Source organism: Cupressus sempervirens, chromosome 7, assembly GCF_028749045.1.
Source record: "Cupressus sempervirens isolate cs-2001-9-10 chromosome 7, ASM2874904v1, whole genome shotgun sequence".
Taxonomy (NCBI): domain Eukaryota; kingdom Viridiplantae; phylum Streptophyta; class Pinopsida; order Cupressales; family Cupressaceae; genus Cupressus; species Cupressus sempervirens.
The window spans coordinates 418100488-418125943 of NC_143124.1; the positions used below are offsets into that span (position 1 = coordinate 418100488).

Consider the following 25456-nt stretch of genomic DNA (forward strand, 5'->3'; position numbering starts at 1 on the left):
GATGTGAGCAGCCCATAGACACTTAAAATCGTCCCAAAAAGACTATATTAATTTATTTAATATTGCCCTTGACATTATAATTAATTAATTATTAATTAATTATATTTGTCATATTCTTCTACTTATTTAATTAATTAAGTTCACTTCCCTTATGTATTTAAATTTAATTTAAATACTTCCATCCCTAATGTGTTAAATTTATTTAATACATGATCCTCCATAAATCCCCTTTTAAATAAATCTGATTTAAATCGCCTCCATCTCATTAATTTCTCTAAACCTATGATTAAATTAAATCTTATTCAATTTAGTCTTACACCTAGCCTAAAGCCTAGTCTACACCCATCATTTTCATCCTTCTAAGCCTATCCATTTCTTAATCCCACTTAATCACCCTAATCACCTTGTTAAACCCCTTTCTTAGCCTAAGTGTGTGCTCACACATTTGTGAGGACCACTCACACCTTCCACACCCCTCACACTTCTCACACCTCTTACAACTTTGTCCCCCACTCCTCTCTTCAAGTTTTCTCACACATGTGTGGGAAAACTTTGAATGTTGACCACTTGCATGGCTTGCTCACATGTCTCCTCATGTGGCACCTATGTGGATGCCACATAGATGCCACCTCGCTAAGCCCTCTCTCAAGCCTATAAATAGAGCCCTTGTTTCAAGCATTTTCCATCTCCCTCACATGCATTTTTATCATGCTAGTTTGAGTTTTGAGCTTGTTAGTGATCTTCTAGAGTTGCTTGCGTACTAACCTTTGGTAGTTGATAGCTTGAATTTGCATTGTTAGATTAGTTTGTTCATGCATTTACATTCTCATTTCACTTGCATACTAGCTTAGTTTCTCTATTACATTCCATCTCCATATCCTTGAATGCTCTCAAATGTGGCTTCCTCCATAGCCATTGTTTGAGGTGTTCTTCATTCATATAGTAGAGTTTCATCATCACACTTGCATTTTCACATCAAGAGATTCACCATAGTTGTGTTTGGGGAGAGCACACCAACATCCCTCCATTCTAAACACACCAACAATGCCTCTCATGGGTGCCTTTGTTGAGTTGTTTGAGGTTGCTTGAGGACTTGATTTATTGGTTGCTTGGAGTTGCAAAACTCAAGCATAATGTTAGTTGTGTTTCATTTTGTCTTGAATATCTTAATATCTATGTGCAACTAATGTTTGTTTGTTTGCTCTTGCTTCCAACAGGTCAAATTCTCTAGTATGCAACCATTGTCAATAATCCAAGTATCATTTTTACTAACATGAGAGATAAGTGCCATCTCATCTCTTTCATCATAAGATTCATCTTTTACAATAATATATACCATTTCATCTTCACTGTAATTAGAATCTTTAGCCATAAAACAAGATTTCTTACCTTTGTACTTATTATTTTTCTTTTCATCCTTGTTTTCTCTATTTGGATACCTAGCAGCAATGTGACCAACTTCTTCACAAGAAAAATAGATTAGAGAAATCTTACCTTTGTACTTTCCTCTTCCTTTGGAATATTTTCTTGTAAGTAGGGCTTCAACAACTTCAAGATCACTATCAGAACCTTCTTCTATTTCTCCTTCAATTCCTAATTGATTGGCCTTTTATTTCTTTTTCTTGAGTGAAATTTTGGCTTCAAATGTAGACTCAATACCTTTGGAACTAGGAACATAGTTATCATAGTTATCCAACTCAAAAGCTATCAATCTTCCAACTAGAGCATCAAAAGTTATTTTTCTATTTGGATCACATCTCATCTGTTGAATAGTAGACACTCTAATTGCATAAATAGGAAGAAGAGTTCTGAGTACCTTTCTTACAAATTTTTTATCATCAATGTCTCCTCTAGATGCTTTTATTGCACACACACTTGCAATATTTTCATCTTCTCTCATTTTAATTTGATCAAATGATCCTCTGAGGCTTTCTACTTTAGCTCTTCTTACATTGTAATCTCCTCCATAAATGTCTTTCAGCTTGATCCACATTGCATGAGCTGATTTGCAGTCTTTTACTTCATCAAATTCAGCATAACTAAGAGTAGATACAATATCAATCATCATGATGTGATGATTTTTCTTTTTAACAATATCTTCAACTAATAATGTTCCAGTAGGAGTCTGTATTCAGTATCAAGATACTTACAACCTAAATCACTGATAGTTTCTAGATGCAACCTCATAAGTCCTTGCCATGGTACAAAGTTATCTCGGTTCAACCTAGGAATCTTCTTTTGTAAGACATCCTAATCTTTAGCTTAGGTCCTTGAAACCTTCTCTGCAAGAACCAAATGCTTTGATACCAATCGTTGGAAATACAAGAGGAGTAACTGAGAGAGGAGGGGTGAATCAGTTACTAAAAAAAAAATCCCATATCCCTTAGATGTCAGTAAGAAAAAATAATCTCTAAAAACTGAACTCTGCCAATGCTCGATAAACATGCTGAAATTGCTATAGCTTGGTAAATACTAAGAATGCTCGGCACACACTTAACATGTAAATATTAAGATGTTATCTATGATTACCATTACTTTAATTTAGTTTCAAACACATAAAATAAATATCATGAACACATATGACAACAAGATTTAACGTGGAAATCCAATTTGGGAAAAATCACCAATTGTAGCTAGTTACTGTTTTTCACTCTTCTAAAGTGAGTCTTGTTAGGAGACAACCCTATTAAAGGTTACAAAACACACTATTAGGTGTGATCCTATTAGAGGATTTAATCACCCTATTAGGAGTGTCTTTGTTAGAGGTCTTTAGACACCTCAATCGAAATGCCACCTTGTTAGACAATTTACAAATAGATGTTAAGCCAACTCTATTGAGCGATTTAGATCATTGCTATAATGGTTAGAAAGTAACAATGACATGACCTAATTTGGATATAACTGAATTTTTGATTATAGATCTCAATTTTGGCTTATATACTTGACCCTCCTTTATTGAATATATCTTTTCAGCTTCTCAAGATATACTTCTTATCCTTCTTGATTTGCTTGCTCTTAACATCATCAAATCTTCAATTATCTTTCACTCATTCACATGCTTTCTAACCCTCGACTTGACCTTATATTTATATCTTTCCTATAGTCAAGTTGGCTAGAATACAACTTAGAATAATTAATATTCATCTTCTTAGTCGGTCGGATCAACAGATAAATCAATTGAACTTAATATGCCAAACAAGAAAATCCTTCATTAGTCAACCTTGCTTGGTAGACACTAACTCAGAAATGATTTTCTTGTGTTATCCAAGTGAACTCGGTCAACACTACATACTCACAAAGTTCCTTTGGTAACTGAGTGAGCTCGATTAGCATTGGTTCCATCCAACATTTCCTTCATTAACCGAGTGAGCTTAATTAACACTCATCTTTCGTAGACTTTCCTTTTGCGCTTGAGTGAACTCAGTAGACTCTATCTTCTAAACTAGGAAAACTCTAGAACACTTGGTAGATATAGAAAACTTTCTTCAATGCTCGAGTGAGCTTGGTATACACTGATAGGTAATGACATGACATTTTGTCTAGCATCAAAGACAATACACAATTAATCAATTGTTCCAACACTTTCTCCTTCCTTCTCTGATATGATCACTGTGATATCTCTATCATTATATTATATCTCCCTCAATATATTCTCAGTAAACTCTCCCTCTTTGAAAACAATTCCAAAGACTTGTCATCTATACATGTAGTTATAATCAATTTAGGTTCTCCTTCCATCACCTTGCATGTGACTACAAATCTTCTATTTTCAACTGCTTCCTTACTCCAGGCAGGTCCTAAAGTAAGATCCACTACATCAATTTTTCAAATATGTCATTCAACTTAGTTGATTTAGGGAACTACTCTTGCTTCTTAAGTAGCTTTGGATAGGGGTATCACCCCTAGTTTACCTCTAAGATATTCATGTGCATCCTTAGGTAAAGCCTTTATGAATATATTAGCTATCTATTCTTTTGTATTCACATATTCCATTCTCACTTCTTTGTTTTTAACCAACTCTCTCAAGTGATGATACTTGATTGCAATGTGTTTTGTCTTTGTATGCATCATATGGTTCTTTGATATGTTTATATCAATTGTATTGTCACAATATAGTACCATTGATGCAGGAGCATCCTAAGTGTAAGAGTAATCTTGCATGATCTAGAAAAATATTTTATTTTCAGTCTTTTCTATTTTAATAAGGACTAGTAGAGAGGGTGGTTACTATTTATGGGAACTTGTAATTTTTAGTAATTTTTTCATACAAGCTCAGAATGTTCTCATTTTCTATATGAAGGTTCATTTTAGAGTTATAAGCCTACCATAAAAATCTCGTTGCTCTAGCTTAAGTATTAGAGAATTTATTATTGATTTTTAGTGGACATATTTGCAGAAAAATCTTTAGGCTCACCATTGGAGGCTTTAGAGTGTCTGGATAAGGTCTAAAAACTTGACAGAAGGGTTATAATAGCCAATCAGAGAAACGGTTCAAGAGTTATGGTCTTTCAAAGTTGGGTTGCCTAAAATATCTAAAATAATTGTCAAAGATGTATTTGGCCAACTCTATATGTATTGTTAGGGTCTATCGGACCTAGGTATTAATTTTCAATGTCTAGAACCTTCCCAGGTGACATAAAATTGCCTATTTAAGAAAAGCCCGAACATTGTCTAGAACAACTCTAGGTGATAGTTCACAACTTGTCTTGTAGATTAGTATAATGAAGGCACCCAAGTGGGTTAGCATATTGTACTTGTGAATTCTATAATTCTACATTTGCAGTGCAAATAAGAAGTCCATATTTTATTCTCACATTTGCTATTGTTTCTTTATTTTTGTTATGGTTTCTAGTATTAAGGGGAGCATCCTTTGTCAACCACAGGTTTAGTATTTTCCTCCTTCATTCCTTTGAGTAACTATTTAATCCATACGGAATTTGTGCAATTGACTGCAACAGTCGGTTGATCCCACAATAATGGGTTCCACTTTTTGACCAATTTTGACACTGAAATCAATATTTTTGCAACAAACGTTACGTTCAAGTGACTATATCTCCAAAACTATAAATAATTTCAAGATGACATAAACTAGTGATTTTGAGTACTTTTTTCCTACTTTGTAACCATATTTTTTAATCTAAAAAAAAAATTTATTTATGTCAATTTTTTTTATCTCCTCCAAAAAGTGGTACATAATAAAATTCAATATTTTAAAAAGTGACAGTCTGTTTGAAACACATAACTTTTTTTCTAGAAATGATAATGGAGTAATTCTTTCGGCGTTGGATTTGTAACATCAATATCCAGTGTCTGCATTTGGTTTGATTTATTTTTGATGAATATTGTATAGTTTATGAAGTTTTGAAGTGACATGAACCGTAATTCAAACATACGTTCCGTTTGACATAGATAATTTGAAGTCAATTTATCATAAACCATTTTTATTTTTTTTTGAATAGAAAGGTATCTCAATAAGCCAGTGCCTCCATATTTTTCAAAAAAAAATTGACCTAATTTACTAATTTTCTTAAGGTGTCAAAGTCGGTTGATGTTTAATCGATAATGAACCTATAATGAGTTAAACTCATATTTGAAAGTCTTAATGATTAAATTACGTAATAAAATTATAGTCATTGGAAAGCTTGCTCCGAGCAGCACATTTTGAAATTTTTTATTTTACAGTAGGAGATCATTCTCTTGCAATTATGGCAGTCAAAAGAGAAAAAAAGAAAGAAAAAAGAAAAAAAGGTTAATTTTTTTGTGATTTTGCATGTTCGTGCGAACATGGCGTTCGCACGAACACTTTTACCATGTCCGCGTAAACGTATGTTCGCACGAACATACAAATCATGTTTGCGCAAACATATATATCACATATGTTCGCACGAACATACGAAATATGTTCGCGCTAACATGATTAAAAAAAAAGTTCGCGCGAACATATGGTAATCTAAATTTCTCATTTTGCAATTTTTTTCATTTTTGTTCATCCCACTGAAGTGGAACCCATTATTGTGGGTTCACCTAGTCACATATTCAGCTTCAACAATAGACTGTGAAATACAATTTTGTTTCTTGTTGGTCCAGGTGACCAATCGTTTTCCTAAGAAAAATGGTCTACCACTTGCACTCTTTGTGTCATCAATGTTTCTAGCCCAATCAACATCTATATAGGTTCTCAATTCAAACTTGTCATTTTTCTTGTAGTATAGAACATAGTCTTCTATTCCTTTCAGGTATCTCATGATCCTTTTAATAGCCATTAAATGATTCTCCTTAGAATTTGTAGAAAACTTTCCACCAATCCCAACAACTAATGCAGTTTTAGGTCTTCTATGAACTATATATTTCAATTTGCCAATCATATACCTATATGATGTTTGATTTACCTCAGCAAAATCATCAGTTTTGGATAGTTTCTATTCTATCACCATAGGAGTACTAATAGGTTTTGAATCCTCCATACCAAAAAAATTCAAGATTTCCTTCACATACTTGAACTGAGTGATGTAAATACCATATTTCATCTGATATACTTGCAATCCAACAAAGAACTTTATCTCTCCAAACATAGACATTACAAACTCTTCCTTCATTTCATTTGCAAATGTCTTACACAATGTATTTTGTCTTCCAAATATGATATCATCAAGAAATATTTCAGCTAGTAAAATTCCTTTACCTCCTTATGTCTTAAAGTACAGATTGTTGTTGTCATCAGTCTTATCAAAACCAATCTTCACAAGATAGTTGTGAGGCCTTTCATACTGATGCTCTAGGAGCTTGCTTCAAACCATATAAAGCTTTGTGCAATCTACACACCATGTTCTTGTTGTTTGGATGAAAAAATACTGCAAGTTGTTCTACGTAAACCTCCTCTTCTAGTATACCATTTATAAATGTTAATTTAACATTTATTTGATAAAATTTAAATCCTTTTTATGCAGATTAAGCAAGAAAAGTTCTTACTCCTTCCAATCTTACAACTGGGGCAAGTGTCTCTCCATAGTCTATTCCTTCTTCTTGTGCATATCCTTTGAAAACTAATCTTACCTTATCCCTTATGACTTCACCATTCTCATCCAATTTGTTTCTATACACCCACTTGGTTCAAATAACATTCTTGTTCTTCGGTTAAGATAGTAGATTCCATGTTTTGTTCTTCTTAATCTAATCAATCTCTTCTTTCATGGCTTTACTCCACTCTTCATTTTCTAATGCATCCTTCACTAACTTAGGTTCATACATGCTTAACAAAAATATGTCATTTCTCAACCTATTCCTTTTCATTGGTCTATCTTCTTTATCTCCAATAATTTGTCCTAGAGGGTGATGTCTTTTGATATACTTTGACAACCTTGACTCAGCTCTTCTTTCCACAATGGGCCTTCAATTTCAGATTTACTGTGCACTTCTCTATCAAGTAACTTGACATTCCTTTCATGTAAACTAATCTCAATATTAGAATGTACCTCGGCTTTTGACTACAACTTAGCTCCTAAGTGCAACTTGACATCTGAATGCAACTCTGCATCCATTGTATGTGACTCAACAGTCACTGAATCTTTTTTATTAACAATTTAGTTTGCAAAACTATCAACATTAGCATACATGTCTTCATAGTAGTACATAAGGGTTCTTTAATTTTCAGGTTCCTTCTTTGGTTGATCTTTATGCAATTTTGTATATTCATCAAAATTTACATTTGCACTTTCCACAACTTTTTTAGTGTTAGTATTTAAACAACTTTCTTATGGAATAACCTAGGAATATACTTTCTTCACTTTTAACATCAAGTTTACCATTTGTATTATCCTTAAGAATGTAAAACTTGCTTCCAAATAGCTTAAAATATTTAACATTGAGTGAGTATCCATACCATAATTCAAAAGGTGTGGAATTTGTACTTTCTTGACTTGTACTCAGTTCAAGGTATAGACAATTGTACTAATATCTTATCTCTAGTATTTTAAAGCAACATTCTTCTCCATCATTAGTGTTCTAGCACAATCCATTATAGATATGTTCCTCCTTTCAGCAATCCCATTTTGTGGAGGGGTCCTAGGTACATAAATTTTTCTCTTGATTCCTTTGTCATTATAGAAGTTTTCAAACTTATATGATGTAAACTCTCTACCTCTATCAAATCTCAGACATTTCAAGCTTTTACCAATTACCTTTTTAACTCTTGCTACATACCACTTAAACATTTGAAAAGCATTAGACTTTTATTTTAAGAACATTACTATCATCATTCTTGAGTAATCATCAACAAATATGATAATGTACTTATCACCTTTGTAGCTTTGCACATTAATTGGTCCACATAAATTAGTATGAACTAATTCTAGAATTTCTTTTGAAGTATTAGTCTTACTTTTAAAACTAGACTTTTTCATCTTGCCTAACTCACATTGTTTGCAAATCACAGTATCAGATTTCTTCAATTTTGGAAAACCTTTGGCTCTTTTCATCTTACTGATACCGACCAAATTGTCAAAATTTACATGACATAACCTCTTGTGCCATAACCACACATCATCGAATTGTACAAAACGATAAGTAGCATCATTCATATCAAGATAAAGTAGATTACCTCTTATTTGATCTGCATTTCCAATTAGTTTTTCATTAGTGTCATATATCTTAGCCTTTCTATTATCAAATTCAACTTTACAACTTGAACTATTCAATTGTGACACACTCAACAAATTATAGTTAAGTTGTTCCACATAATAATCATTGTCACACATGATATTATCTATCAATATTATTGATCCTTTTCCTTTAATCAAATAGGGTGCATCATTGCCAAATCTAACACTATTTCCCTTGTAATTCTTAAAGGTAATGAACTTACTTTTGTCTCCAGTCATGTGATGTGAACATCCACTATTAGCAATCCGTCTATCACTTTTGTTCACATAAGATATCAATGTAGTTGCCTCATTTTCATCCTTCATAGAAACATAGACAACTTCATCATCATGATCTTTACATTCTATTGGCTCCTGATTTAACAGTGTTCAATAACCAAGTATATAGGGTAAGATTGCATCTATGGGCAACTATCTCCAATAATGGACACAATTCACCAAGAACCCAGGCCAACTATAAGGCTACACTCCTTCTTCACTTTAGGCTCTGCAAAACCTAGGTGGGTATACCTGTTAAGATATGATTATGTGACCAATGCAATGAGCATAATCAGGATCTAGAATCACAGATGAAGCCCCTAATTCTTCTGTACTTAACCAAGAAATCATAAGCATGAAACAACTAATAACATGACTCATGAAACTGGTAAGCTAAGTGAGGGTTAAACTTTGAATAGCTTTCAGCATAAAAGGGAAAATGATCAGCAAGACCCAGGTATAAGCAACAAAACCTAATGATCCTATCGCTGATCAATGCCTTATCTATTGGGAAATTAAATAAATTACAACTGTACATGTCATTGAAATATTTGACATAACTCCTAGATTAAGATCCTTGATTTATCTTTCACCTTGTGAATAGACATCTACTTCAGATTTGAATCTCATACTCAAATTATCCCATCATGAAATTTTCAAACCCTGTGATAAACACCAAGCAATTACATGGCTCTTTGTTCCACCAGCAAGACATTTTAACCACATACATTCCAAAATGAAATGCAATCTAATTTATGCTCTTGGTTCATAAATTAGAAAATATTACATATCCATGAGCAGGAGACAAGATTCAAATTGAACTTAAAACCCTTTGTTGCACTTTATTCATTCTCCTTGAAAACAAATACATGAAAGATGCATAGAAACTAACTCACAAATCGCCCAACAAACCAGAATTATCTGCATAAAACATAAATTAATGTTCAATACAAGAGAGAATGTTGGGTGTGTGGTTTTCACAGCCTGAGCAGAGCTCCTAGAACTGGAAAATGAAAACCAACCAATAACCTTTTTCAGAGAAGAAGAAAGAATATGTATGAAGAGGGCAATTCCCAAATTGAACTTGCAATTGACATCTATCCTTTTAGAATTCTCCCTCAAGAAGCTAGAAAGAATCTCTCTACCTTCTCTCTATAACTGAATATCAAAATCCCATCATTTGGCCACTACAAGGCAAAAACATCTGAGATATTTGATTCATTGTCATAATTGATTTTGGTGCTAAAGTGAATTCATGGTAAAAGTGAAAAACTAGTTACAAATAACCTCAAGAAGCCAATATAACCTTTTCAAGATTGTTTTCTCGACATTCAGGCTTCAAAAGGTCTTCAAATCTACCCTCTAACAAACTTTGATGCTTAATGATCAAATCTTCTTATTCTATTGCCAAACCTCAGATTTTACAAATTGACCTATACCACGAACTGGTGAATACCTGTGCACAATCTGACCTCATATTCGAAAATTTTGTCTCATTCTGGTTTTGGTGCTATATTGGAACACCCATTTTCAATAAAAATAGCTCCAGTTATGGCCCTCTGAAGTTCTCAATCCTGGCTTTGCATTCAAAAATAAAAAATTTGAAAAATTTAAAAAAAGTTCTATAGTCAAAACTATAGGATATTCACTTTTCAACATTAAATTTTTTCAAATCTTACATGAACGTTCAAGTAAAGAGGACATTATTTAATCCTCTAAAAATTGGTCCTTTTCCTCTCAACCAATCATATGATGCCACTTGTCACCTTTCAATTAGCTTTGGTTTGCACATCACCACATGTCACACCGAGATTGGCTGATGACCTCATCCTTTGCTGCCATGTGTCATCACCACCTCAATGCTCGCTATGTCGCTAAGGTAATCATCATGCATCTTTCCTATGGAAATTGAGTGAATACCCTCATATCTGCCACATGGTATGATCTGGTGCATCACGAGATCTGCTTGCCACATCATCCTGCCTCAAAATTTGTGCCATGTGGCACCTTGTGACTAGTTCAAAAATCCACCTCATCATCTCGTCATTTCCTTCACTGTCTAGTTGCCACTTGTCACTCCTTGGTTCGTTGCTCCGTATCTAGGTGGGACCCACATTGCTTATTTGACTTTTGCCAAATTTTTGAGTTTTTTAGTGATTCACTATGTCGCTAGCCAAAAAACCTGGGATTTTCTAGCTAGCAAGGTGGTGACTAGCCAAAATTTGGATTTTTTTGGTCTTGGTGACGTCATCAATTCGTCAGGCATGTTAGTTCAAAATTTTATCTTATCACCTCCAGCTGATTGGAACCCACGAAATCCACTACTCATCAAACAACTTCCAAAATATGCATTGTCTTAAGACACTAATCATATTGAGTCTAAAAGTATTTAACGAATAAAAATACTCCCCTCCTGTTATATGTGGGATATTGGCCCCAAAACACTCCACGCATCTACTCCGTTATGCTTTGCCATGACTAGTTTGATCTGCCTTTTGCTTTGAAAAACATTTTTCTTTTTAATATATTCACTAAACCTCCTTTTAACGTATTGCCTTCAACCTGCATTTGGTGTGGGCTTCATCTTTTCTTTTGTTCAGGGTCTCCTTTAGAAATGGCACCTTTCTTCGCTTTGGTGTGGGCGGTTTATTTGTTCTCTTATAACACCTACACGGAGCTTGTTGTCTAACGTGGAGCCCCTCCTCATTTTGGCATGAGGCCCTTTTATACTTGATCTATGGCTCCTTTAATTTTCTCTCTTGCATGAATGCAGGTTTCTCTTGTTAGCTGCTCCTGCGTGGAACTTTTCTCCAACTCCCCTGCCATTTTGTGCTTCCCTTTCAACGTTTGCATTAAGACTACGGCTTCTATTTTTTGCCTTTGCTAAGTTGCCTAGGACTGGACTTTGACTTGACATGCTCCATTAGAAATCAGACTCCTCCCTTTCTTCAAATCATGAGCATCTTTGTTTTCTTCTTGCCAACTTATCGTGAGCTTTCCTATGTTTATGCATGACATTTTTGGACATGGATCTATACTTCCCTCACCAACAGCTTCTTCATTGTTGGGTAGACTCCTTGATATGCTTATGCATCGACTGCCCTTACCCTTAGCATGGAGCTCCTTTGTTTCAGCGTGTTGCTTGTCTTGTGTAGGGTCTTTCTACACAATGCATGTATGGATTCTTGCCTTTGACTGGCCGCTTCAAGTTGAAGCTCATCCTTATTGCTGCTTCCATCTTGCATAGGCAGGTTCTCTTTAACATGTTGCCCTCTTTGCTCAACGTGGGTTGATTTACTACTTTAAATGGTGGCTCCTTTCATCATCATGCCACGGGTTTCTTCTTTACGTGTTGGAGACTTAATCTTCCTTGCTTCTAACTTCAACGCCCCTCTTTCTATGGCTTTGAATGGCTCTTTTTTTGTTTTAACATGGGCATTGACCACTATTTTCATACCTTTTTTTAAGCAGACTGTGGCATCCCTTGCTACTTGGAGCTTCCTGCATGTTTGACTGCCTCAGGCCTCTCTTCATCAGTAGCACTTCGATACAATCCAAAGCTTTGAAATGTTTTTCTATAATCAGCAATGACTGGAGACCTCTTGACCATATCCCATATTCAAGCTGCATTTCAAAGCCAGTCATGTTCACTGATTGGCCTTGCAAATGGATAGTAAGGCATTGAGAGCACCTGATCACAGAGTCGCCTCAGCATGGACTCAAAACTTTCATTGTGAACTTTTACATAATCATCCGAGACCTTCAAGGGGAGAATGAAGAAACTCACTCCATAGAACTTGATCTATTGGTAGGCATCTCATGATATCTAACCTGTGAAGTGTTAAACATAGCATGCCCTGCTAAGCAATTCTCATCCTTGGATGGGCAAGAAAAGGCTTCACTCAGAACATCCAACTGACTATCATATTGGAGTTGTGATGGAAAATACTAAACAACTCCATTCCTCCTGAAAGATGATGTATTAAAATAAAGAGACAAAGCTTTCTCCAGACACACAACCCAAAAACAAGGAAGAGCTATGCATGATGAAGGGTCAAAAATAAGGACAACATCCTTTTATAATCTTATGAATCTGGCCTTTGACTATCCTCATTAAAGTTGACGCTTTCCCAATTCTAGATGTTGATGACATATAAAATATTTCACTTGACCTTATAATGATTATATTCATCTTTATTTTCTAATATCTTATCAGTCTGGTGGAAATTAGTCTGGCCCTAAAGTAAGTCTGGCTAAAAAAAAAATTATTTTCGAACACTTGAACTGCAAAACTATTTCACTGACCTTCTTGACTTATCTAAATTCCAAATTTGAGCACTAAAAATGAATTTGCAACTCATTTTTCATCTCTTTGCAAACTGTAATTTTTTGCTAACAGGGCCTGTCGGCTAGCTTTAAAAACTGACTCAAACATCTGACCAAGCTTTGAAATCAACAACGTTGATTCTTTGTTTCGCACACTTGCACCCCATCGAATCTCGTCCTATGACGAATTCAGGGTCAAAAGATATTCACTGTCAAAGTTGACCTCTCAGAACTGCCTGCAAGAAAACATGTCAAAAAACAATAAATTACGTTCAGATTTGGCTTTGAAAACTAGGTAAACAGACACTTGGGAAAATGAAAACTAGGATGTTGGTTCATTGTCATGAGGAGAACATGGATTTATGATTTGGGTTTATGACGAATAACATGATGAAAATGGTGAATGGTCAAAGTGGGCTACTTGGATTTTGCAGACTGGGAACACTGATAGAAAACATTTTTTGCACATGGAATTGACCTAGAAAAGTGTGCAAATGGATTCGTCATGACTTGCAAACTAGCACACTTAGAGTATTTTTAGAGGACAATTCAGTGGTATAATCCATTTGATCTCACCTATCATGGATTATGAGTTATGACATCACAAATAGGGGTCTTGACAAATCTGCAAATGCCGACACTAGTAAAAAGATAAAAATTACATTTGGAATCGCATTTGAAAACTAATCAAATGAATTCATCATGAGCTAAAACTTGAAACATAACAAGTCTCTAATGTCTGCAATGCAATGCAAAAGGAAATTTAGCATTTGGGTCAACTGGGTCAAAATTATAACACGTCAAACAGGGTCTTCCAGAATTAGGTGCAAAGTGCATCAGCATGAAAATAGTAAACTACCAACTTTGGAGGATTCAAAACCTAGTCAAACAGATTCAAAGCAACACAAAATTTGAAACATAGGCTCTTAGGTATGGACACTAGATACTCCCAAAGTGGTAGGTCATGACACATTTCTAGGTGCGAGATATTCAATTGCAAACATAGCCTCTTGTCGTTGTTTGACACAAGTGAAAATGCAGATTTGACAAATGCTCAAAATGAGACTTCATGAAATGGCTCGAAATGTCAATTTATCATTATGGAACACATAGATGCACTAAATGAAAGGTGCTAGAAGCATTAAACACCTCACGGGGCTCAAAGGTACAGCTAGGTACATGCACATTTGAAAGCTTTTATAGGACTCAATTTCTTCAATAGTGCTCAAATTTTGGGCTACAATTTTGAGCACCAACACTTTCGTCGTTGGATTCTTCTTTAGTAATGTAACAAGCCTTCTTTCCCTTGTCCTTGTAGCCTTTGTTACTGTCATCTTTTCTACCTCTACATTTGTCTTCATTCTTGTTGTTTGACTTATGAGGACATCTTGCTGCAATATGGCCAACCTCATGACAATTAAAGTGTATGATGGGTTGTAAGAATTTGGTATAGCTCTGATACCATATAAGAATTTTCCTTAGACAAAATGACGCCAAGATCAAGAAGCTCAAGAACAAAGCACAATATGGACCAAATAATGTATGATCATGATAACAATATGAAAATGAATAATGTTTGAATCTTTGGATATCAGATCATTCAATAATTGATGGTGTTGTTGTACATGTACGCTAGAAGTGCCTTTATATAAAGGCCTCTAGAATGACTAGGAGTTAGCAAAGTGATAACCTCACAACTAAGCACATGTCCACCAAGAGTGGATTATCCTCCATTGAGCACAGGAGTTAGTGCATTGATGAGAGGATAAGCCTACATAGGTGTGTCACTTAAAATTATGCTGTAGACACCGTGTGCTTAATTATAGTGCAAACAACTATGTTGTCTACATGACAACTCAGTTGATTATGCAAACTCTAGTTTTGTAGACACCATGTGCTAAAATGAGTTCCTTACTCTTGTGTTGTCAACAAGAAAACTCGTATGAGTATGCATACTCCTAGGTGTCTAACTAATAAATAATAAAATAATGCATTAACCTAATTAAAGTGTGATAATAATTAATTATTTACACTAACACCCCCCCTTAAGTGCAACTTAGGGGAATGCACTTAAGCTTAGGAAAGCTATGATGAAAATGCATGCTCGGTCCCAACTACGAGGCCATGTTAGGTACCCATGTACAAATGCAATGCAATCTCTCTGAAAACAAAGAAAGAGGGAAAACCTCATGGGAAAAACCCTCCCCCAAAAAAGAGAGATGAAAAACAAGATGAATGGATGGATGGAGTAATCAAGATCCCCCCCATTATGACATACATCATGCATATACAATAGAGATTTCCTCCATGAAATTTCCCCTTAGTGAAGGATCTCATAATGATAGGTGTTTGAAGACAAAAGAGAATCCAATGCCTACAAACAACATTTCTCCCTTTAGGAAAAAGATACACCAAGTATAGGTGCAAGTATACTTCCCATTGTGGATAGGAATATGGAAGAGGGATCCATATGTAGTATGTTGTGGATTCTTCCTGTTAAGGCTACTCATATGTTGACAAGTCCTTGATGAATGTAGATGCCATGAACCAATCTAGTGTATGTTGAAAAGAAGGTGGCAAACATGGTAGCATGTCCATGTATGAAAGTGAATCAACCTCTAAAGATAATGAAGCATCTTGATAGGAAGATATGGGAAAAGAAGCAATGTAGCCTCCCCTCAATGATGAATGCATACCCATGAAAGAAGCTCCTTGATGATTGAAGAAGCTACACCATGAAAATTGAATGATGTTCCTCCTTATAGGAAGAAATGGTGCCATAGTTGTAGTAGAGAATACTCCCCAACTAGGAGGAAGAATCCTCAGAAGATATGATTTCTAAGGAAAGTAGAATACAATCTCCAAAGACTAATATGTGTCCTATGAAGTAAAAGAGTTCTTCTCTATCTATTGTAAAGAAGTACCCACAATCATGTCAGTCTCGAAAGAAAGATCAAGTGGGTGAGGGTCGGAGTGTTCCCTTGCAACAAGTGAAGAAGAAGTCTCCTCAACAAAGAGAAGATGGATGTCATCAATGATGTCTCCCACATCTTCAATGTAAGACTCCACAAACAACACTGCAATGTTTGGAAGGAAGTCATCCCATGAAGCTGAAATAGGAAGACATGGTGTTTCCTGTTGCACTGAATCAAGAGCATCTATAGCTAGAACTGGATCAGTAGGAGCAACAAGAGCATCAAGAGGTAGGATCTCAACTGGAGTTGTAGGTGCCATAACTAGAGTGACTGGTGGTAGAATGTCCTCTACAAATGGAGGAACTATTGGATCTCTATATGCTTTCCAAAGAGCCGTCCAAATATCATAAGGGTCACTAAACTTTCCAATGACATCAAAGAAATAAGCATTGATACTAAAAAAATGGCTGACCCAATTATGTGATTAGGTGTTGGATCAGTGTAAGAGGGTAGTTCTTTGGAATATAGAAAAGGAAATACTTCCTTATGCTTTCTTAGATGATTAATGATTAAAGCACTCCATTTGTGATAGTTCCTCTTTGTCAACCTTGGTCTTATACCAAACTAACATGTGTGACAAAACTCCATGAGATCAATAAATGTATGCACACCCCAAAATACAAAAAAGAAATCAAAGAAACCCCCCCTAATGCATGATTTGGCACTTTATATTTATTGCAATTGTAATGGGCCACTTTCCAATTTAGAGCCTAAGTGGACTTCTGATTTTTCTGGTTACAACAATAAATATGAAGCTATATCAGACTCAACAAGATAAGACACAAGACCTCTCAAGGATCTAATTAATTACAAGTGCCAATAGGCCAAAATGAGACCAAATTCTAAAAGTACTGTGTCTATGAAGAATTAATCCGAACTTATACTAGATCTGGAAAGTAGACAAAAAATCTTGCACCCTCAAAAAAAATAGCACCTGAATATGTGTCCAGATGAGCCCGAACTAAGCCTTTGAAATTGCAAAAATTGGAATTTGCAAGTTGTAGAAAGATTCAGGAATAGAGATCTCAAACAACCTGCACCAATGTGTATATCACAAAATTCTACCCCAAAACAAAAAAAAATTCTCGAAAAAAGGAGTCCATACGAGGGAGATATCATTGTTTGAAAATCACCTCTGTAATTATTTTTCCTGAATCGCTGCCATTACACCTCCAAAAATCAATTGACTCTAGATTTCACCTTAGATGTCTAATTTTGATGAAACAAAATTCGATTTGGCAGTTTTTTGACCTTTTGAATATGATGCCAATATTTGATTATAGATTTGAAAATCAATTGCACAGATCTGAAGAGATCATACCAATTTTGCAAATTGGGCCTTTAGGTTCCAGTTTGCAAAAAAAAATTTCCTCAATTTTGACTATGGCCTAAGGTAGGGAAATTTATAGTCAAAATTCACCGAATCAACGCTTCAGATGCAATGGTGAGGTCCACTTTGGCTCTAGATGCTCCCAATGACTACGAATACTCTAGATCTGAATCGAGGTCCTCTGAGAGATGAAACAAAAATGGTCTCCAATGGCTATGAATGATGCTCCTATGACTCTGATGCCATGTAAGAATTTGGCAGAGCTCTGATACCATATAAGAATTTTCCTTAGGGAAAAATGATGCCAATATCAAGAAGCTCAAGAACAAAGCACAATATGGACCAAATGATGTATGATCATAATAAAAATATGAAAATGGATAATGTCTAAATCTTTGGATATTAGATCATTCAATAATTGATGTGGTTTTGTACATGTACACTAGAAGTGCCTGTATATAAAGCCTTCTAGAATGACTAGGAGTTAGCAAAGTGATAAGCCTCACAAGTAAGCACATGTCCACCAAGAGTGGATTATCCTCCATTGAGCACATGAGTTAGTGTGATGATGAGAGGATAAGCCTACGTAGGCGTGTCACATAAAATTATGTTGTAGACACCATGTGCTTAATTAGAGTGTGAACAACTGTGTTATCTATGTGATAATTTAGTTGATTATGCAAACTCCAGTGTTGTAGACACCATGTTCTAAAATGAGTTCCTTACACTTGTGTTGTCAACAAGACAACTCATATGAGTACACATACTCCTAGGTGTCTAACTAATAAATAATAAAATAATGCATTAACCTAAGTAAACTTAAGTTAAGTGTAATAATAATCAATTATTTACACTAACATGGGTAACTTACCTTTGCATTTTCCTTAGACTTTGTGAAATTTCCTAGCCAACATTGCTTCCAATTCTTCTAGCTCTTCATCACCTGTATCACTCTTATTAGTAGCGGGTTTGACCTTTTACTTTTTCTTATGTTTAGGTTCTTTTAGTGCCATCTTAGATTTAAAAGTATATTCAACATTCTTAGATTTGAAATTATCAAAATTTGAAAGTTCAAAAGTAGTGAGTCTACCAACTAGTCCTTCAAGGGTTAGATTAGTACTAGGGGTACACCTCAGTTCTTGTATAGTAGAAACTCTAATAGCATAGATAGGCAACAAGGTTCTCAATATTTTGCTGATCACAGTCTCATCTTCAATCTGTCCATTAGATCTTCAAATTGCATTAACAATATATTTGATCCTTGCACAATACTATATTGTAGTCTCAACATCTTCCATTCTCATTTCATCAAATTTTCCTCTTAGGCTTTTAGCTTTGGCTCTCAGCACATTCTTGTCTCTTCCATAGATCTTCTATGGGGCATCCCACATCTTCTTAGCATAATCACATCCTTTGATGTCATCAAACTCTAAGTAGCTTAGGGCACATGCAGTCTCCAATATTTCCTACTTGTGTTCTTTCCTTTGTTTCAATTGTTCAATAGTTGAGGCTCCAGTTGGATCAACATGCTCAATGGTGATAGTTGACTGTGCATAATCTCCAACACCTCCTAGATATAACTTCATCAGACTTTTCCAAATAGGAAAGTTTTTCTTGTTTAACTTGAGCACCTCCTTTATGTACATCTTGATCTTTATCTTTAAGTACCTTCAAACTTTCTCTTCACAAGCACTTGGTGCTCTGATACCAATTGTTGGAATACTTTAGAATAATTGAGAGGAGGATGAGGGGTGAATCAGTTATCCACGGTCCAAATGTACAAATAAAACTTTTGAGTATTGCAACTTATTCTTATGCATGGATTGACCATTGAATATATTAAACATATACATATTGCTTTCCTATGTCAAATTAACTTTGCAGAAATGTAAACATGCAATATTAAAAAATCAATCACACATTTTGACACAAGGATTTTACATGGAAACCCAATTTGGAAAAAACCACTAGTAATATGCTACCAATTTTCTCTCTTCTAAAGTGAGCTCTGTGAGGATTCAACACTTTTAAAGGTTACAATGCACACTATTAAATGTGACATGGTTAAAGGATTTCAATCACATTGTTAGGAGTCAGCCTTGTTAGAGAACTTTAGAACATTCCATTAGAACGTCACCTTATTAAAGGATTTACTAATGACTGTTAGATCAACCTTAATCCAAAGGATTTATCCAGACATATACAATTGTTAGAGAGTAACAATAGGACTTGATTTGATAACAATACAACTCACTTGCATATTATAGATCTCACATTCAGTTCCATGAAAGGTTTTGTCAATCTTATTCACTGTAAGAATATCCTTTCAACAAGATGGAGTTGAAGTATTTGGAAGTTTTGATATCAACTTTGATTTGTCTTTACTAATATTCAAGTCTATTAAGAGAGACTTGGGAATCCATATATCTTTTGATTTCTCTTTTCTTTTGGATGCTTTAGGAAGCATTTCTTCGATGATGGATTAAGGAACCCATATTTTCCTTGATTTTATTCTTTGCTTCATGGTCCTTTGTGATCTTTTGAATCTTTCTTTCATTTTTATATTCACATGTCTATTATATAAGACATGGTGATTTTTATTTGTAAATGGATTCTTGTATTTTTTGTTTTTATGGTGTACATCCAAATTGTTTCCAAAAGACTTGGGATTTGAGGATGAATTAGATTTATATGGAAATTTTAATTGGATGGGTGAATGAAAATTTCTCAAGGATGAATTTCATTGTTGATCTTGAGGTATAGGAGATGGAGGAATATAAGTTCCCAATATGTATGGAAGGTTCGAAGGTTTTAGCTTTGAGTTATAAGGACCAAGGATGGATTTACAAGATGCAAATGGATATTGCATGGAGATATCAACATATTTAGAGTGAGAAACATGATCAAGGTTCTCATCTTTAGGACACATCTTTATATCAATGGGCTTATGAAGAGCTTTTATAGGAGAAACTTTGATAAATCTAGCTGAATCTTGGAAGCATTTATAATTCAAATTGGTGATACTTAGTAGCCTAACTACTAGGTGAATTTTCCTCTACAATACCCTAGTTTTTTATTATTATGTGATATGAATTGGATTTTTGTTCATTTGCAAATTAAAGAAAAAATCAAGTACATTTGCACAAATAATTAGATGAAATAAAAGGGCATACTGAAAGAAGATGAAGAGCAACATGTGTAACTAGAACATTGTGCATGTATTCAACATAATATGAAATGTACATAATGAAAAGTGCATGTAATAATGATAAAATAAGGTTCATGGGCTCACATAGGTTGTGAGCATAGCCAAAAACATACATAATTCCTTAAAGATGAGTACATGAATACATCAAAGAACGAGAAAGATACAAGGTATCATACATTGCCTGAGTTGGTATGCAAAGATTGATCACTAGATGCAGTTTCCTTCCAACACCTATATTATCAGAATCTGCAAGGGTTACAAGAAGAGAATGAGTGGGATTAGATCTAGAAAGATATAAGAAATATTTTATATCTTTTAAATCTCATTCATACATATGGTCAAGGAAATGCTTAGTGACTATGCTCAAGACACGCACAGAAGAGACCATCAAAAGGATTGTGCACAAGGAGAGAAGCTCATGTTTTATCTAATGTGTTTGTTCTATGTCTAGTTACACTAAGTTAAATGGATTAAAAATTGCATATGTAGCATGCAAGAAAAACTTGTAGAGGAGACAAGAACTAGACATTATTCTTGTAGAAAAAATAAAAATGCAAAATGCAGGTCTGTTATCAGCGACAGGAGGTACCAAAAGTAAGGAAAAATAAAAAATATCAAGGCATTTTAAACCTACATTATTCATAACCTTAGATGCAGCAAAGAAATCCCCTACAAGCATTAATGAAGTATATTATAGTTATAAGTGCTCATGGATGAGTAAAAGGAATCATGCAACATATAAGCTAAGTGTAATAGAAACTATGATATTTTGAGTAGAATGCTAGGAAGACAAAAATGGAAATGTAAATCTAGCATCAAATAATGCATGCATCTTGTTCTCTGTTTCATCAAGACTTCATAAATGAAAATATTTTTGCATGCTATTATGATAAGAAAAAGAAATAATGATCATTGGCTTTCACACATGTATGCACATATACAAGTTACAGAAGATGCATACATGCATGCATGTCTGAAAGCTTAAGTATGTACATAATGGTGATATTGTTGCCTCTTGAGAATAATAGCATGCTAGTAAATCAAGTGAAATGCTAAAAGTATAAGAAATAAATACATATGCAACCATCATCATTGAACCAATAGAATATAGAAGTGTGTGCATATAGGTCATGACCATCATAATCTATAAGTGGATTCATGACACACATCTAACAAGTTCAATATGAAACCATGATAAAGAAAGTGCAAATGGATGTGCATCTAATAAAATCAATAAAATTGACATAAATCGAAAAGGAGGGATGAAAATAAAATAACATGTAGGCTATCTTTTTGCAAGGAAAATCTCATGCACATATGCATAAAGTTCATATACAACCATGGCCTGCAACATGGGGATATGACCAACACAAAAGAAAGAGAACAATAGATACATCCTCAACATGAAGATTCATGCATGTAGCCCCTACTGAAATAAAAAAAAATTCATATTCATTAGAGAGGAAACATCAAATAAGGTTGCAAAAATAAATATACAACCATGGCCTACATTTACATCAAGATAGAAGCACCATATCAATGGTGATGCCCTACCCATATATGCATCGTAAGGCCACAAAGATTCAAACCCTAATTGCATGCAGACATGTGACATGAAATAAAACATATATAGATTTCTTGTAGTTGCAACAAAAATAAACTAATATACAATTGCAGCCATATCAATGCCATTCATGTAAAGCAATGAAGAAATACATGAAAACTGAGTTGCAGGTCATAGCTATAAAAAATGTAAAGCCGTACAAGTAAAAATGAAGGAAAAAATCAACATGAATCATGTAGCCCGTAACCTTTATTTTTATTAGATCAATAAGTGTGATAGGAACAAACCATCCTTCTTGTAGCATGTAGAAAGCATAAATATTTATGTTGCTGCAACCTCCATAGAAATTCTATAGGAGCATGAAGAATGTGCATAAAAATAACAACATAAAGAAGCAAAATGCAAGTTGAGGCTTAGTAAAAAACTACAAAAAAATTTCTCAAATGAAGAAATGAAATAACATGAAGCTTACTTTCTGCAAAAATCTACTATTTCTGATTCCAATGCTATAGGAAAGTTGATCCAACTCACTACTCTAGGAAACTTTCCCTCTTTCTCTCAGTTCAAGTGCAAGTGCAGGCTAAGTTATTTTGTTTTCTCTATATATTTCCCTTTGGATTGATTTTTTCATGTGACTTTAGGCATTTCATGTTGTATTTGGGTGAAATGTTTTAAAGTATTAAAAGACATATTTTGAATATTGTTAAAAGAGGAGAAATTTTTTTATTTCATAAATGCCTAAGTATTAAGGGGGAAATTAGTTTAATCACTATTGTAAAGGGGAATGTTTTATTTCCTAAATGCCTAGAGGGGGGGTTTTATTATAAAGGCATTATTTTTGGGAAAATTGAAAGTTTACAAGGGGGGTTTAATTTTGCATTTGATGTTAAATGTAAATATTTAAATGGTTGATGTCAGTATAAATCATTTCATTTAAATATAATTTTAAAATGCAAAAATTATGGAGTTGGTGGAATTTAATTTTTCCAAATTCATGGGTACAAGGATTTTCATAAAAGGGCAAGTTACGTACACCTACCAACTGAATTTGGGGAAGATGTTAGATTTCAGATTTCAGCATGATCCATGGAGATGATACATTTCACCTACCAACTAATTTGAGGGGAATTATGGATATGCTTCCATTTTTAGGGGATAATGAAGATTGTGGGTTTTGGACCTATTTAAACCCCATTCTTAGGCATTATTATAGCTCTTAAATTCTACCTCCTTGTGAGTTCTTGCATCCTATCTCATTGCAGAGCCTTTGTTCTTTCTCCTTGCAAAGATAGTCTTGTAGCTCAAGTCCTATTTTGTGATGCAATTTTTGAGCCTTTCTCCTTTTGAATATGATATGAAAGTGATCCTCTTTGGCCCTATTTAAAATTTTTCATTGTCTCTTAAGAATTTCTAGCTTTAAGTTGGTGTGTTTTCATGAAACCTTGGCTTAAGTGTTTGAGAGGCATTTGAGAGATAGTTTTGAGTTAAGTGTAATTTGTGTGTAATTTTGGTTTGAAAGTTGTGAACAAGTTTCCTTCTTTTGAACCTCACACATTTTTAAATTTTATGCACCTAAAGCTAGTAGGATTTTTCTTTGATCAAGTTGTTATATTCATTTTAAGTTGTGGGTTTTCCATTCAAAGCTGTACCACTCTCATAATTTTGGTGGATCACTTTCATTTCAAGTTAAATTTATGTTATTTGTTATCTCTCTCCCCTTTTCCTACCAAGTTCAAGTCCAATTTCAATAGGCAATTCAAGGGAAGCTAACCCTTTGTACCAGAGGTTGATTCTTAACATGACATACACATAGACCAAGGATCATCCCACATTTCACTAGATTGCTGAAAGTTTATTTTCAACATAAGGGTGCAATCTAAGTGACAACAATACCAATTCCTCAAAATAGTTCATTGAGTTTTCCTTCAAGCTTTCCCATTACAATTATAATAGGATCTCATTAGGATAAAACAATACACAACACATTACATCTTTTCACAGTTACATAATAATGTTGGCTCACAATCTTTATAAATATTTCACACATGCAACCTCATACTTCACACACTTGCTAATATCATCATGATGATTTCTTCTATCTCTATCTAACTATGCTCAACCAGATTTAATGCCTATTAGGAGATATAACTCAATTACTAGAAACCACTTCGTAGGAACTCTATTTATAAACTATCTTCTATAAATCTTGAATAACTACTACTTGTGTTTTAAATTATGTATATTCTCATAGCCATGTTATTAGAATAGTCTGTAGAACATTTCCTCAAATTTTCTTGATCTCATCTTCAATCTTTGAATCATACAATATTTATCTATGTTTGCTACTCTACCAATCTTCTTAGTATGTTGACATCAATGACAAACATAGTCATGAATGCAATAGATAGTCATGCTACCAATCTCCCCAATGCTACAATAATGCTAGGATACTCTCCCATAGGAATATCATCAACATTCATGCTAGCAATCTCTCCCTTTGGCATTGTTGGTAACATAGATGAAAAATATTTAAGTTCCAAGAATACCAAATACAACGCTACTACTACTAGAATGGATAAAGATTGTGTTGAACTGAGTCCACATACAAAGATATGGTTAGAGGGCGGATCTATCAATATTAACAAGGTAATCATTCACCAAGTTATTGGTTACCCTACTTTGGATATACCAAAGATGATGAGAAGTGTCGCAAGGGATTTTGTTGAGTAGAAAACTAAGGCAAAATAAAATAGTCATGGCATGTTGATCAATGGGATTACAGATCTAGTTATTGAATTTTCAGTAGGTGTGATTGCACACAAATTCTATCAGTTGATCTAATTGAATAACATGCCTTGCATTGTAGTGGTCCTAGGATACAAGATTGTAAAGAAAGATCATAGTTATGATCTTGCTGAGATGCAATTGTAACAATTATGTGAGAATGTTCGACCAATAAGGAAAGAAAAGCATATTTCATGTAAGTTTGGTTCCCTACTTGTCTGTGTATTTTTCTATGTATACAATTCATTCCCCATTGTAGGAATAATTTTATGGGATAGGAACAGACCGAAAATTGAGCAAATAAGTAATTTCATCAATCAATTGGGAGAAAAATTTGAAGCGAAAATGGATAAT

The 25456-nt window shown here is 34.3% G+C and overlaps 1 pseudogene; it reads right to left on the reverse strand.

Annotated features, from left to right (window-relative positions):
* Positions 1-12402: 12402 nt before the first annotated feature.
* The window catches only part of LOC149547323 (uncharacterized), a 71357-nt pseudogene continuing 58303 nt past the window's right edge, over positions 12403-25456 (reverse strand).